At 43.1% G+C, this 13,494-nt stretch overlaps 1 non-coding gene across 1 annotated transcript; it reads right to left on the reverse strand.

Annotated features, from left to right (window-relative positions):
- Positions 1-596: 596 nt before the first annotated feature.
- TRNAA-CGC lies at positions 597-668 on the reverse strand. Its single transcript has one exon. It is a non-coding gene; the product is annotated as a tRNA-Ala (tRNA).
- Positions 669-13,494: the final 12,826 nt, after the last annotated feature.

Genomic DNA, 13,494 nt, shown 5'->3' on the forward strand with positions numbered 1-13,494 from the left:
CACAAGATACACATTCAGACACACACACATACATGCACACATATACACACCTACACACACACACACACTGCCCCTCTGGCTTCATCTACTACAGTACTGCAGGGATCTTTGGTGTGTTAACGCATGAATTCTGCTTTATGATTGTACAACTCTAAACACAAGAAACTTGATTTTTCAGGGGGCAAGCGTAAGAAATGTAGTAGAGAAGAAATTTTAACCCATTACCCATTAATGCTCTTGAAATTTTATTTCAACTAAGTGTTTTCTATCACACAGCCTGTCCAGATCTTCAATGAGACTCTGTTTACTGTCTACCAGACTAATCAGTGTGCCAAAACCTGGCGTCGATAAGAAAACCTTTAAGACTTTAAGCCTAAGCCCCTACCAAATAGAGCTCTCCCTGCAAGCTGATAGCATATGGCCCTTAAACTTCCAAATGGGTTTTCAAAGTTCTCATTAGCAAGCTCCGCATTCCTTAAGTGGTTTGGGTTATCCAAGTTCTTCTAATCACTCAACCAGAAAGACCCGAGATCTACTTCATTGAGGAGCTCCACTCCACTCCTCAATGAAAGAGGAGGGGTTGGCTGAAGGAAAAGTGGAGGTGCCAGGGATTGAACCAGGGACCTCATACATGCGAAGCATGTGCTCTACCACTGAGCTACACCCCCTTAATATTAATGTGCTCATTCTTTTATAAAACGTTATTGCTATGTTTCTTGTTGCTTTTGTTTTGTTTTGTTATAGTTTTTTAATTTAAGAGTTAGCTAGACAAAGTCCACTGGATTAAATTTCATTATCTCTGAACTGACAAGACTGGATGCTGTGTGGAGGCTTCGCTGGACGAGTAACAGATTGCAGACTGACTCAGAAAAAGGTGCTTTTCAGCCTGGAGGCCGCCGCTGGCTTTCGTTGAATCACCAAGTTTAACTTCACACCGTGCTGGGTGGGAGCCAACATCCCTTTTACAGCTTTTTCGTACATTCTGAGACTGTCGTGCTCTGATTCCACACCCCATCTCTATTTCTCGCTTGACGATTATTATATGCACAAAGGGGTTTTAAAACAGTGGCTTCAAAACTGCATCAACTTTCTTTTTTTCTTTTTCTTCTTTTTGTTTTGAGACGGAGTCTCACTCTGTCACCTAGGCTGGAGTGCCGTGGTATGATCTCAGCTCACTGCAACCTCTGCCTCCTGGATTCAATCGATCCTCCTGCCTCAGCCTCCCAAGTAGCTGGGATTACAGGCACCTGCCACTGTGCCCGGCTAATGTTTGTATTTTTAGTAGAGACAGGGTTTCACCATCTTGGCCAGGCTGATGTCGAACTCCTGACCTCGTGATCCACCCACCTCGGCCTCCCAAAGTGCTGAGACTACAGGCGTGAGCCACCACGCCCGGCCTAACCCCATCAACTTTAAATGAAGTGACATATTCCCTCCCACCCACAGTGAAGGAATAAACAGGGCAAGGCTAGACGCAGGGCAGCGGAGAGAATTTCCAACTGCCTTTCTTTTGAGAACCCATGGACTCGAGGAGGAATTCTGCTATATATGTACATATTTGAAAGAAAAAATTCAAAGAGGCCCGAAAACCTTCAAGCAGTGCCATCGGGGGATGGGGAAAGGTGAGGATGTCCTGGACACTGCAAAGCAAATAGAATGGAATTGTCTGGCAATGAGCAGAGCGTTTGCTCACGGGAAGCTTTCAGCTCAGCATCCAGGGCCAAGGGTGAACACACTGGAGTCAAAGCCTTACACTGCTGTCATCAAAGCCTTAGGCTGCTGCTGCTTTTTTTTTTTTTTTTTTTGAGACAGAATCTCACTCTGTCACCAGGCACCAGGCTGGAGTGCAGTGGTGTGACCTCGGCTCACTGCAACCTCTGCCTCCTGGGTTCAAGCAATTCTCCTGCCTCAGCTTCCCAAGTAGCTGGAACTACAGGCGCACGCCACCACACCCACCTAATTTTTTCGTATTTTTTTGGTAGAGACGGGGTTTCATCATGTTGGCCTGGATGGTCTCGAACTCTTGACCTTGTGATCCGCCTGCCTCGGCTTCCCAAAATGCTGGGATTACAGGCATGAGCCACCAGCCCGGCCTGGCTGCTTCTTTATCCAAGAGCTGCCGTGTAACGCTGACGAAAGACATATCAAGCAAGTTTTCCTTTAAAGACTCAAAATACTGAAAAAAGTGTTCACTGGCAAAGGAAAGAACATTGAAGGCACCCAATTTTGAGTGTCCTCACCTAAGCCCTCTAGGAGAGTTCCTTGAAATGTGAGTGCAGGAAGATGTTTGTGGCCAGGCAACACACTGTGAAACAAATCTCTGATTTCAAACTCTGAGGAGGGATCTGGGAGTCTTAGACCTTTTACGGGGGCTCTTCCAACTGCGCTGTCAGCTACATTTCTACCTTCACTGACGCTAGTAATTATCCCAACTACTACATTTCAAAAGCACTGCATTCTTTGAGAGACGTCTTTCCATTGAGCCCTCACTCAGAAGTTGGCATCCATACCCTGCCACATGTGGCAACTGACTGGAACTTCTGGCATCTGTGTGCATGGAAGAGAAGCAAGGGGTGAGGAAATCAGTGGGTGAGTTTCGGCTCCTCAGGCTTCGCACAGAGACAACCACAGAAAGACCTGTTAACAAAGGTTGCTTAACAGCCTCTATTTCTTTTCCTTGATCCTTCTTTTTCATGCTTGTTCCTCAGGAAACTGTGTAATGGAACGAAAAGAATGTGAGCTTACTCGTGTGGTGGTGACGTGATTGTTCTTCTCCTTTAGGGAGATGCTGAGTGAGGATGATGTTTCTGTCTCATTTCTTGTCTTACTTACACTGATGCAACTGGGGTGTGTTATTGAAGTACAGCTTTGAAGAAGAAAAGAGAAAAGCAGTATTGGAGGAATACACTTGGACTCAGCTGCATGCCTAGCTGGCGCTCTGCCAGTAAGCTATGCACCCTGATTGACCCTATATTTCAGTAAATCCTCTAAAACTGATGATTGCCCCAATTTCTGGATATCTAATAGCTGGTAGGATAAAGTATACTGTATTCAACATCACTATTTCAGAAAACTCTAGATCAGTCTCTTTTTGCAGCCACGCCATGAGAAGCAATGGAATGCCACACCAAAAACCAGTTCTGTTTGCTAAGATTCCCTCCTCCCATCTTCTCACTCAAGTCAGTTCACTCCAAGTTCTGCTCACCAACCTCCTACCAGAGCATCAGCTCCAGTTCATCAAAGAGAATCCCAAGTTGGGATGGTTACTTCTTTCCAATATAAGTTTTTTTCAACTTCCACGTTGCCTTCAAAGTAACGAGAAAGACAAAAGATAGTGCAGGCCGGGTGCAATGGCTCAGGACTGTAATCACAGCACTTTGGGAGGCCAAGGTGGGCTGATCACCAGAGGTCAGGAGTTGGAGACCAGGCTGACCAACATCGCCAAACCCTGCGTCTACTAAAAATACAAAAATTAGCCAGGTGTGTTGGCGCACGCCAGTAGTCCCAGATGCTCGGGAAGCTGAGGGAGGAGAATCACTTGAAACTGGGAGGCAGAGGTTGCAGTGAGCCGTGAACATGCCACTGCACTCCAGCCTGGGTGACAGAGTAAGACTTCGTCTCAAAAAAGCAAAACGAAACAAACAAAGACAGCGCAGAGGGACATAAAGAATACCAGCAGTGTGTCACCTCAGGGGATGTACATCCAGGTAGGGAGAAAAGACAGAAGTGCACTAAAATGAGGTATGAGAGAACAAGTGACATGAGTGCCGACCTCAAAATATAAGCTAATGTAGGGGAGATAGGACAGAGGAGGAATGCATTTATCTCAAAGCATAGCTATAGATGAAGAGCAACAAGAGTGCTTTGTAGTCACTGCTCTAGCAAGCCCCGGCCTGGGCCCAGTTCATGGATGCTTCAGCTCCAGCTAAGGAGACCCAGTAGAAAGAAGGGGAAAGAGAAAAGGAAGAGAAAAGCTACAATGTACTATAAGGCCTCATTTGAAAAGAATTATCTCCAGGATAAAAAAAAATAGAAAAGAAACAATATGTGAGCTGGAACATTAAGTCTTTATAAAGTCTTTGTAAACAAACAAACAAAAAATATATATATTATATGTATACATTACATATATACACATATATAATATGTGTATATATATATATATTTGTATATATATATTTTTGTATATATATTTTTGTATGTGTGTGTATATATATATATAAATACAAAATTAGCCAGATTCGGTTGTGCACGCCTGTAATCCCAGCTACTCGGGAGGCTGAGGAAGGAGAATTGCTTGAACCCAGGAGGCGCCCGCCACCATGCCCAGCTAATTTTTGTATTTTTAGTAGACACAGGGTTTCTCCATGTTGGTCAGCCTGGTCTCGAACTCCTGACCTCAGGTGATCTGCCTGTCTTGGCCTCCCAAAGGACTGAGATTACAGACATGAGCCACCACGCCTGGCTGACCAGGTAAATTTTTAAAAGCTGATTAATCTGTTGGCTACTTGGTGCTTTGCACTCGTGTCTTTCTTGTGTTGTCCCAATAACCCTGTGTGGTGGCAACCCGTTGCATTTTGTTTTACTTTGCAGGGAGCAGAAAATAACAAGGGGGAAAAGGGGAATGAAGGAAGGTGCCAATTCCACCCTACCAGAGCTGTGGAAAAAGAAAACAGCACTGGCGCTCCCAGGGATCAAATGCGAAACTCATGCTTGCAAAAGAAAAGCTCCACCATCAAGCCACAGCCCCTATCACGGTTGCAATTTCTTGTTTCTTGTTTTCTAGTTTTAAATTCTTCATGGTTTTGTGAAAGTGTTAACATTTCAAAGTAAAGGTCTATTCTGTTAAAGTCCATTTCTATAATCTTCCTAGATCCTTTCTCACACCTATGTTAAGGAAAGCATAATAAATTCTAAACCATATGACACCATTCCTGCTCAATCTTTTTTTCTTTTTTTTTTCAGACAGAGTCTTGCTCCATTGCCCGGGCTGGAGTGCAGTGGCACAATCTCGGCTCACTGCAACCTCCACTTCCCCGGCTCAGGCAAGTCTCCCGCCTCAGTCTCCTGAGTAGCTGGGACTACAAGCATGCACCACCATGCCTGTCTAATTTTTGTATTTCAGTAGAGACACAGTTTCACCATGTTGGCCAGGCTGGTCTCCAACTCCTGACCTCACGTGATCCGCCCGCCTTGGCCTCCCAAAGTGCTGGGATCAGGCATCAGCCATAGCACCTGGCCCCTGCTCAATCTTACCTGCCCAGTCAGTCCTCTCCCAGATCCTGTAACTGGCCTAAAACTTCTTTTTATTTTTAATTTTGAGCCACCATGTGTGAAAGTTGTCAGAATCAAAAAGGAGTCGCCAGTGTTAAGAAAACCCTGACAAATAAAGCAGGGGAAAACCATGAAGAGAGGGTTCTCATGCTTGTATGCCGAATAACAAAAACTATCACAAAAGACTGAAAACCACAACCTTGCAATCTTACACAAAAAATATATCTACAAGGACCTCTGCCTAGCAACTGCCTGTCCAACTTTGGACCAGCGTCACCTTTGTTATTAATATTCGCAGCCAAAGATCATTATTTCAAAAACAATTATGTAGCCCTCCTCAATTTTTCTTTAAAGCTTTTGTCTTCCTTTACCTCCCTGAAGACATACATTGCTTACTATGGCATGGATTTTCCCACCACAATAGTCTATTCCCAAATGAACATGTTTTCTTTTAGAGAACCTCTCTCCGTTATTTATGTTGACACATGGAAAGTCTCAGGGTAGAATATTGTTAGTTTTTCAGTCTCTTCCTCTCTACAGTTTTTTTTTCTTTTCTTTTTTCTTTTTCTTTTTTTTTTTTTTTTTTTTTGTGACAGGGTCTAACTCTGCCGCCCAGGCTGGTGTGGAATGGCACAATCTTGGCTCACTGAAACCTCTGTCTCCCAGGTTCTAGCGATTCTCCTGCCTCAGGCTCCTGAGTAGCTGGGATTCCAGGTGCCCGACACCACGTCCAGCTAATTGTTGTATTTTTACTAGAGATGGGATTTCACTGTGTTGACCAAGATGGTCTCGAACTCCTGACCTCATGTTCTGCCCACTTTGGCCTCCCAAAGTGCTGGGATTGTAAGCATGAGCCACCATGCCTGGCCTACAGTGTTTGTTCTCTTTTTTCCTTTTTTTTTTTTTTCTTGACAGTATAAACCAATCTATCCAGTCTTTCTCGGCCATTTTGTCCATGTCCACATGTTCAAATATTATCGTCTGTCTAGAAGTAATTTTCACCTTTGCTTCCTGTAGCATGCCCTTTCTTCTCTAGCAGCAAACAGTAAACAAAGACCAAAAAAATCTTCTTGAAAAATTGAGAAGCATCTCAACATCAACATGTGCAAAATAAAAATTATTGTCTCCCATTTCCAATTCCCTTGTTTCTCTCAGTTTTCTAACTTATGATATGGCTGCACACTTCAGCTGGTGGGACCAGAGAATAGTAAGTTATCAGATAGTCTCATGGGTTTTGATGTATTCACTTTCTGATCTTCTCCAGTTCTAACTCCTTGAGGTCAGGGATTATTTAATTCACGTCTTTGAATCAAGATGTGCTAAGGTCTGCCCTTTGGGTGGTATGTCTAAAAACAGCTGCATTGAAGCGTCCAGATTAGGAAGAACCAATGCTTTTGGAATTAACCCAATAACTTCCCCCATTATACAATGCTGATACTTATCTTTGACTGAATGAATGCAAAATAATGTGCACAGGTACTGTTTTTTATTCTTCTTGAAGGGAAACAGTAGTTGCAGAAGATTCCTTTCAAGTAATGCAGCAATAAAGTAATTTCAAGTAATTTCTTTGGTCTAGATTTATAATTCTCCTTTACGGAATGAAGAATTATGGCTTCAAATCTCAAAAATGCTGGGATAATTTCCTTTTCATTGAGGGCCTTCCTTCCTTCCTTCCCTCCTTCCCTCCTTCCTTCCTTCCCTCCGTCTCACTGTCACCCAGGCTAGAGTGCACTGGCATGGTATCAGCTCACTGCAACCTCTTCCTCCCAGGTTCAAGCAATTGTCCTGTCTCAGCCTCCCAAGTAGTGGGACTCCCGGCTTTTGCCACCACAGCCCGCTAATTTTTGTATTTTTAGTAGAGATGGGGTTTCACCATGTTGGCCAGGCTGGTCTCAAACTCCTGACCTCTGGTGATCCACCTCCCAAAGTGCTGTGATTACAGGTGTGAGCCATGGCACCTGACCATACCACAGGAGTTTCTGTGCTCTGCCTCCAGAGCTTCTTCACTGTTACCTGGCTTCTCCCAAATCTATTTTTCTTCAGTGGTAAATAACTTTCCCATATATATTGTGGAGCGTTCCCTCTTTTTTCTCTTTCACTTGTTATTCATTTTTCTGCTTCTTTTTCTCCCCTTCTTCCCACCTCTCCAAACTTTCCTGTATTTTCTTTTTTCCTTTTTTTTTTTTTTTTTTCTGGCTGGACAAGCCTGGGTTCCAATTTCCTGTACTTTCGGTTCCTGTTTTCAACCAATACCTACACAGACAAAGGCTTATGTATCACAACTTGCTCAGCACCCCACACATACCTTTAAACCACGTTTACCTTCCAAATGAAAACAAACAAAGTCCATGCAACCCTCTTTTGGTGATGTTTATTCCAATCCTCTTTTGATATACAGCTACTTAAATTCAGAGATATAAATCTTACTGTTAATATATCTCATGTTAGATGGCAGTTGTACTGGATTTATAGTGTCCTTCCCCCCAAATTATAAACTTCTTGGAACCTCAGAATGTGAACTTATTTGGAAATAGAGTCTCTGCAGATATAATCAAGTTAAGACAAGATTTTTTTTTTTTGAGACAGAGTCTTGCTCTGTCGCCTAGGCTGGAGTGCAGTGGTGTGATCTCAGCTCATTGCAACCTCCACCTCCCCATTTTAAGCGATTCTGCTACCTCAGCCTCCCTCCTCCAGTAGCCAGGATTACAGGCGCTCAGCACCATGCCTGGCAATTTTTTGTATTTTTAGTAGAAACGGGTTTTCACCATGTTGGTCAGGCTGGTCTCAAACTCCTGACCTCATGATCTACCCGCCTCGGCCTCCCAACGTGCTGTGATTACAGGTGTGAGCCACCACGCCCGGCCACAGGCAAGATTATCAAGGTGGACTCTGATCCAATCTGACTGATGTCCTTGGAAGAAGAGGGAAATTTTTATACAGAGACACGGTGAGAGTGCCATGTGACCAGAGGGGCAGAGATTAGAGTGATGCTGCTACAAGCAGGGAATGCCACATATTGGTGGCCAGCACCAGAAGCTACGACAAGGCAAAGAAGGATTTATTTTCAGTCTCACCGCCTCTCCTGGACCCGCATTCCCTGAGCAGCTCTCCTAGGACTGGTCTTAGTATTCCCTGGCACTGCCGTTTATGTTTTTCTGGGAGCAGGATAGACAGAAAAGTAGGAAGTTAATTATTTAAGAGAATATTTCTAACTGTGATTGTCTTTGGTAGTGTACAAAAGCTGCCATTCAGGAATTCCCTAGGAGCAGTTCTTGGAGGGTCCGCCATTATGAAAGACCCCTGTAGCACTAAAGGGATCTTTCGGTCCAGAATACACCTTGAGGGTTTCAGAAACAGTAGAGTTGAATAGAGTAGACCTTGACCTTGGTTTAAATCATAGAACACTAGCAGATAATAGTGACAGCCAGTTGTAAAGTATAGTATAAGCAGTGGCGCTCAGTGGTAGAGCTTGTGCTTGGCATGCATGAAGTCCTGGGTTCAATCCCCAGCACCTCCATTTGTCCTGTTTACCTAACTGTGTAGAGCAGAACCCTTAGCCATGAGGCAGCCACAATTCAACTTCAGTGAAGGAGGTGAGTGACAACCAACTTTAAGTAGCCTAAGGTCTGCTTTTTGGGTGGTATGTCTAAATACTGCTGCATTGAAGCATCCAGATTAAGAAGAACCAAGGCCCTTGGCTCCGTTTCTCACCCAAAGTCAACCGCGATCTGAGATCATTAATGAAAAATTCCAGAAATAAACAATTCTTAAGTTTTCCATTCCCCTGTCCAACCGCGATCTGAGATCATTACATGAAAAATTCCAGAAATAAACAATTCTTAAGTTTTCCATTTCCCTGTTCTGAGCAGTATGATAAAATCTCACCTCATCTGCTGCATCCTGCCTGGGAAGTAAATTGTCTTTTTGTCCAGCACATTCACACTAGGTAGTAAGCACCTGCTGGTCAGTCACTTGGTAGCCATCTAAGTTTCTGACGAACTGTCCTCATGTTGCTTGTGTTCAGATAACCCTTATTTTACTTAATAAAGTCCCCAAAGTGCAAGAGTAGCGATGCTGGCAATTTGGGTATGCCAAAGAGAAGCCCCAAAGTGCTGCCTTTGAGTGAAAACAGGAAAGTTCTCTACTTCATAAGGAAAGAGAAAAAAAATTGTATCTGAGGTTGCTAAGAATAAATCTCCCATCTGTGAAATTAGAAGGAAGGAAAAAGAAATTTGTGCTAGTTTTACAAAAGTTACTGCTATAGGAGTGATAAGTGCATAGTTAATGATGTGGAAAAGGCAGTAAATTTGTGGGTAAAAGACGTGAACAGAACAGTTCTTCTGCTTGATGGCAACATGTTACACCAGAAAACACGGAGCCCATATGTAGACTTCAGCAAGGGAGCCTCTGAAATGATTGACACCAACCCATAGACTGCAAGTACAGTTTCAGGAATAGCTTTGGACTGAAAAATATAAAGATTATTGGAGAGGCTGCATCTGCCAATAAAGAAATCACATTTTATGAATCCAATGATTACATTCTAAAGAGTTCAGAAGAAGATAAGGCTATATGGGTTATTCTACATTTATGCTATTGAATTCCAAATAGTAAATTTAACTTGACCAAAAAAGTGAACCTGGCTGGGTGTGGTGGTTCACGCCTGTAATCCTAGCACTTTGGGAGTCCAGGGCAGCTGAATCACCTGAGGTCAGGAGTTTGAGACCAGCGTGGACAACATGGCGAAACCCTGTCTCTACTAAAAATACAAAAAATTAGCTAGGTGTGGTGGTGCATACCTATAGTCCCAGCTTCTCGGGAGGCTGAATCAGGAGAATCACTTGAACCCAGGAGGCAGAGGCTGCAGTGAGCCAGTGCACTCCAGCCTGGGTGACAGAGACTCTGTCTCAAAAAAAAAAAAAAAAAAAAGAAAGAAAAAGAAAGTTAACCTGTGCACATTTCCCTACATACTCTGGATATGACTTACATTTGTGGTCATTATTAAACCAGTCATAGTATAACACGGTTATAATAATAACCTTGGAAAGAGAAGTTGGAAGCCAGCATTTACAGGTGGCAAGAGAGCTGAGGCAGCTTCATGAGTAAGGTTGCAGTCAGCAGCCAACAAAAGGCATTTGGGAACTGCAGAGGCAGGAAGATTCATACTGTTTCAACACAGAGAAGTTCCAAAGAGCTGGGCTATTATGAGTAATAACAATGTTGCTATCTTTCACTCACAGTAGGAAAGGTAGAATTAGCCAGAAACAGTGTGTTTGACAATACATAACATGAAGAGATAGTTTCTGGACTGAAAAGGATGAATGGGTGCCGGAACACTACAAAAAAGGTTTTTGGGTATTGATTAGGCTGTAAACAAATATGTAAGTACCCATTATTCCAAATCTTTATTAATATACAACCAGATCCTCACAGGATCCCCTAAATTTTGTAAAACATTTTTAATCAAATTATTCACATGTTAGCCAGGTGTGGTGGTGCACGCTTATAGTCCCAGCTACTCGGGAAGCCGAGGTGGGAGAATCGCTTGAACCCAGGAGGCAGAGGTTGCAGTGAGCCAAGACAGAGCCACTGTACTCCAGCCTGAGCTACAGAGTGATACCTTATCTCAAAAAAAAAAATTTATTCACATTGACAGGGCCCCAGAAAAACCAAATGTGTTTGTCTGGGTTACTTAACATCCTAGGGGTGGCTCTGCCCCATTTTAATTCTGTGAGTCTTGGCATCATTCAAACAGCTGTCATCACAGAAGAAGGAGGATAGAAAATAATAATAGAACTGATTTACACAGGTTCTTCTGACATCAAGATGTACCACCGCAATAATGAGACTGTTCAGTTTGTCTTATATTTCTCCCTATTTTTGAAGAAAAGGAAAAACAGAAAACAAGAGGCTCACGAACATTTTCCTTCTCATTATTTCTTGTACAAGTTTTAGCCTTTTTTTTTTTTTTTTTTTTTTTGAGACAGAGCCTGGCTCTTGTTGCTCAGGCTGGAATGCAGTGGTGCTATCTTGGCTCACTGCAACCTCTGCCTCCTGGGTTCAAGCCATTCTCTTGCCTCAGCCTCCCGAGTAGCTGGGATTACAGGCATGCGCCACTACGCCCAGCCAATTGTTCTATGTTTAGTAGGACGGGGTTTCTCCATGTTGCTCAGGCTGGTCTCGAACTCTTGACCTCAGATCTGCTCACCTCAGCCTCCCAAAGTGCTGGGATTACAGGCGTGAGCCACCACTCCTGGCCAAGTTCTAGATTTTTTTAAATTTACAACTAACTTCAGATTTACAGAAAAGTTCCAAAACAAATACAGAGTTTCCATATTTTCCACCTAGATTCTTCTAATCTTTTTATATTTTTAATGCACATAGTGGTTATCTTTTATTGGGCATTAGTTATCAATTAGAATACGAAAGGATTAAGCAAAAATCATGTTCCTTAAGGAGAGGTGCCAGGACAAAGAAGACCATGGGCAGAAATGCAGGAGACTTCCTCTGCACAGGCTTTCCCCAGGGATACTTTCATAGCTATTCATACTTTAGCTCCTTCTAAGAATGGGAGAAGCTGAGAAACACACAAACTGCCAGCACCATAGAAACCTCATCAAGTGGAACATATGCTCTGTTCATGTATTTCACCCTCAAATTTACTGCCTCTTCCACACACTTACAATGCACTGTGGCAGTAACTTTTCCAAAACTAGCATGAATTGCTTTACCCTTCTTTACAATTTCATGAATAGAAGATTTTTTTTTTTTTTTTTTTTTTGAGACAGAGTCTCACTCTGTTGCCAGGCTGGAGTGCAATGGTGCAATCTTGGCTCACTGTAACCTTCGAATCCCGGGTTCAAGTGATTCTCCTGCCTCCACCTCCAGAGTAGCTGAGACTACAGGCATGCGTCACCATGCCCAGATAATTTTTGTATTTTTCAGTAGAGACTGTGTTTCACTGTGTTGGCCAGGATGGTCTCGATCTCTTTACCTCGTGATCTGCCTGCCTCAGCCTCCCAAAGTGCTGGGATTACAAATGTGAGCCACTGTGCCTGGCCCATGGCTAGAAGACTTATTTTTACCGTAGCTCTTAGCAATCTCGAATATGAATTATTTTTTTCTTATTAAGTAGAGAACTTTCCCCTTTTCACTTACAGGCAGGACTTTATGGCTTCTCTTTGGCATACCCAAATTGTCTCCTGTCTTCCTCTCATCTTAATATCTATGTGAACATAGTGTGATAATCAAAAGCAGGAAGGCATCAAGGAATATATGAGAAGGCAGAAGGACAGGGCATTTACTCAGCGCTTATTCTGCGGGTCTCCTCCCTTCACTTCAATCTTCACAACATCTACCATCAAAAGACTAGTCTAACAATGCAGACAGATGGCCGTAGATACCAACTATTTCTCGGTAAGTGGGTGGATGGACATTGGACAACAGAACAACAGCTTTCAATGAACTCCAGCTACATCAAACATTCAGGGTCATATTGACCACAGTCAGAACTCGGCCTTGGATTCTGCAAGCAGGATTCCAACTTGCCCTTGAGAAACCCAGTTAATTTTAGTGTCTTCAAAACTCAAACTTCCCTACACGTGGCAGCAAATGTACCTCAACTATCACTCACCTGGAAAAGACATTGCAATTCAGCTTAACAGCACTAAATCCTGGATTTGGGAAAACGTTAAAACCAATACAAGTGCATAAAACAGGCCAGGTGTGGTGGCTCATGCCTGTAATCCCAGTACTTTGGGAGGCCGAGGCAGGCGGATCACGAGGTCAGGAGTTCAAGACCAGCCTGGCTAACATAGTGAAACCCCATATCTACTAAAAACACAAAAATTAGCTGGGCATGATAGTGCACGCCTGTAATCTCAGCTAATCGTGAGGCTGAAGCAGATAATCACTTGAACCTGGGAGGGAGAGGTTGCAGCGATCTGAGACCGCACCATTGCACTCCAGCCTGGTAGACAGCGAGACTCTATCTCAAAAAAAACAAAAAGGGCATAAAACAAACCAAAAAAACATGGAAATGCCCATTCCCAATTCCTCTAGTATAGAGAGGGAAGCAATATACAGCCCCTAAAATGAAGAACACAAGATGTTCAGGTAATGTCAATTAAATGAAAGCTCATCTATACTAAAAACATGAGACACATTTTTGTTTCCTCGGTTTTTGTCTGTTGTACTTTGGAAGCCTTAGAAGTGAATGAT

This window comes from Sapajus apella, unplaced genomic scaffold (assembly GCF_009761245.1).
Source record: "Sapajus apella isolate SASKATOON/1434 unplaced genomic scaffold, GSC_monkey_1.0 scaffold262, whole genome shotgun sequence".
NCBI lineage: Eukaryota > Metazoa > Chordata > Mammalia > Primates > Cebidae > Sapajus > Sapajus apella.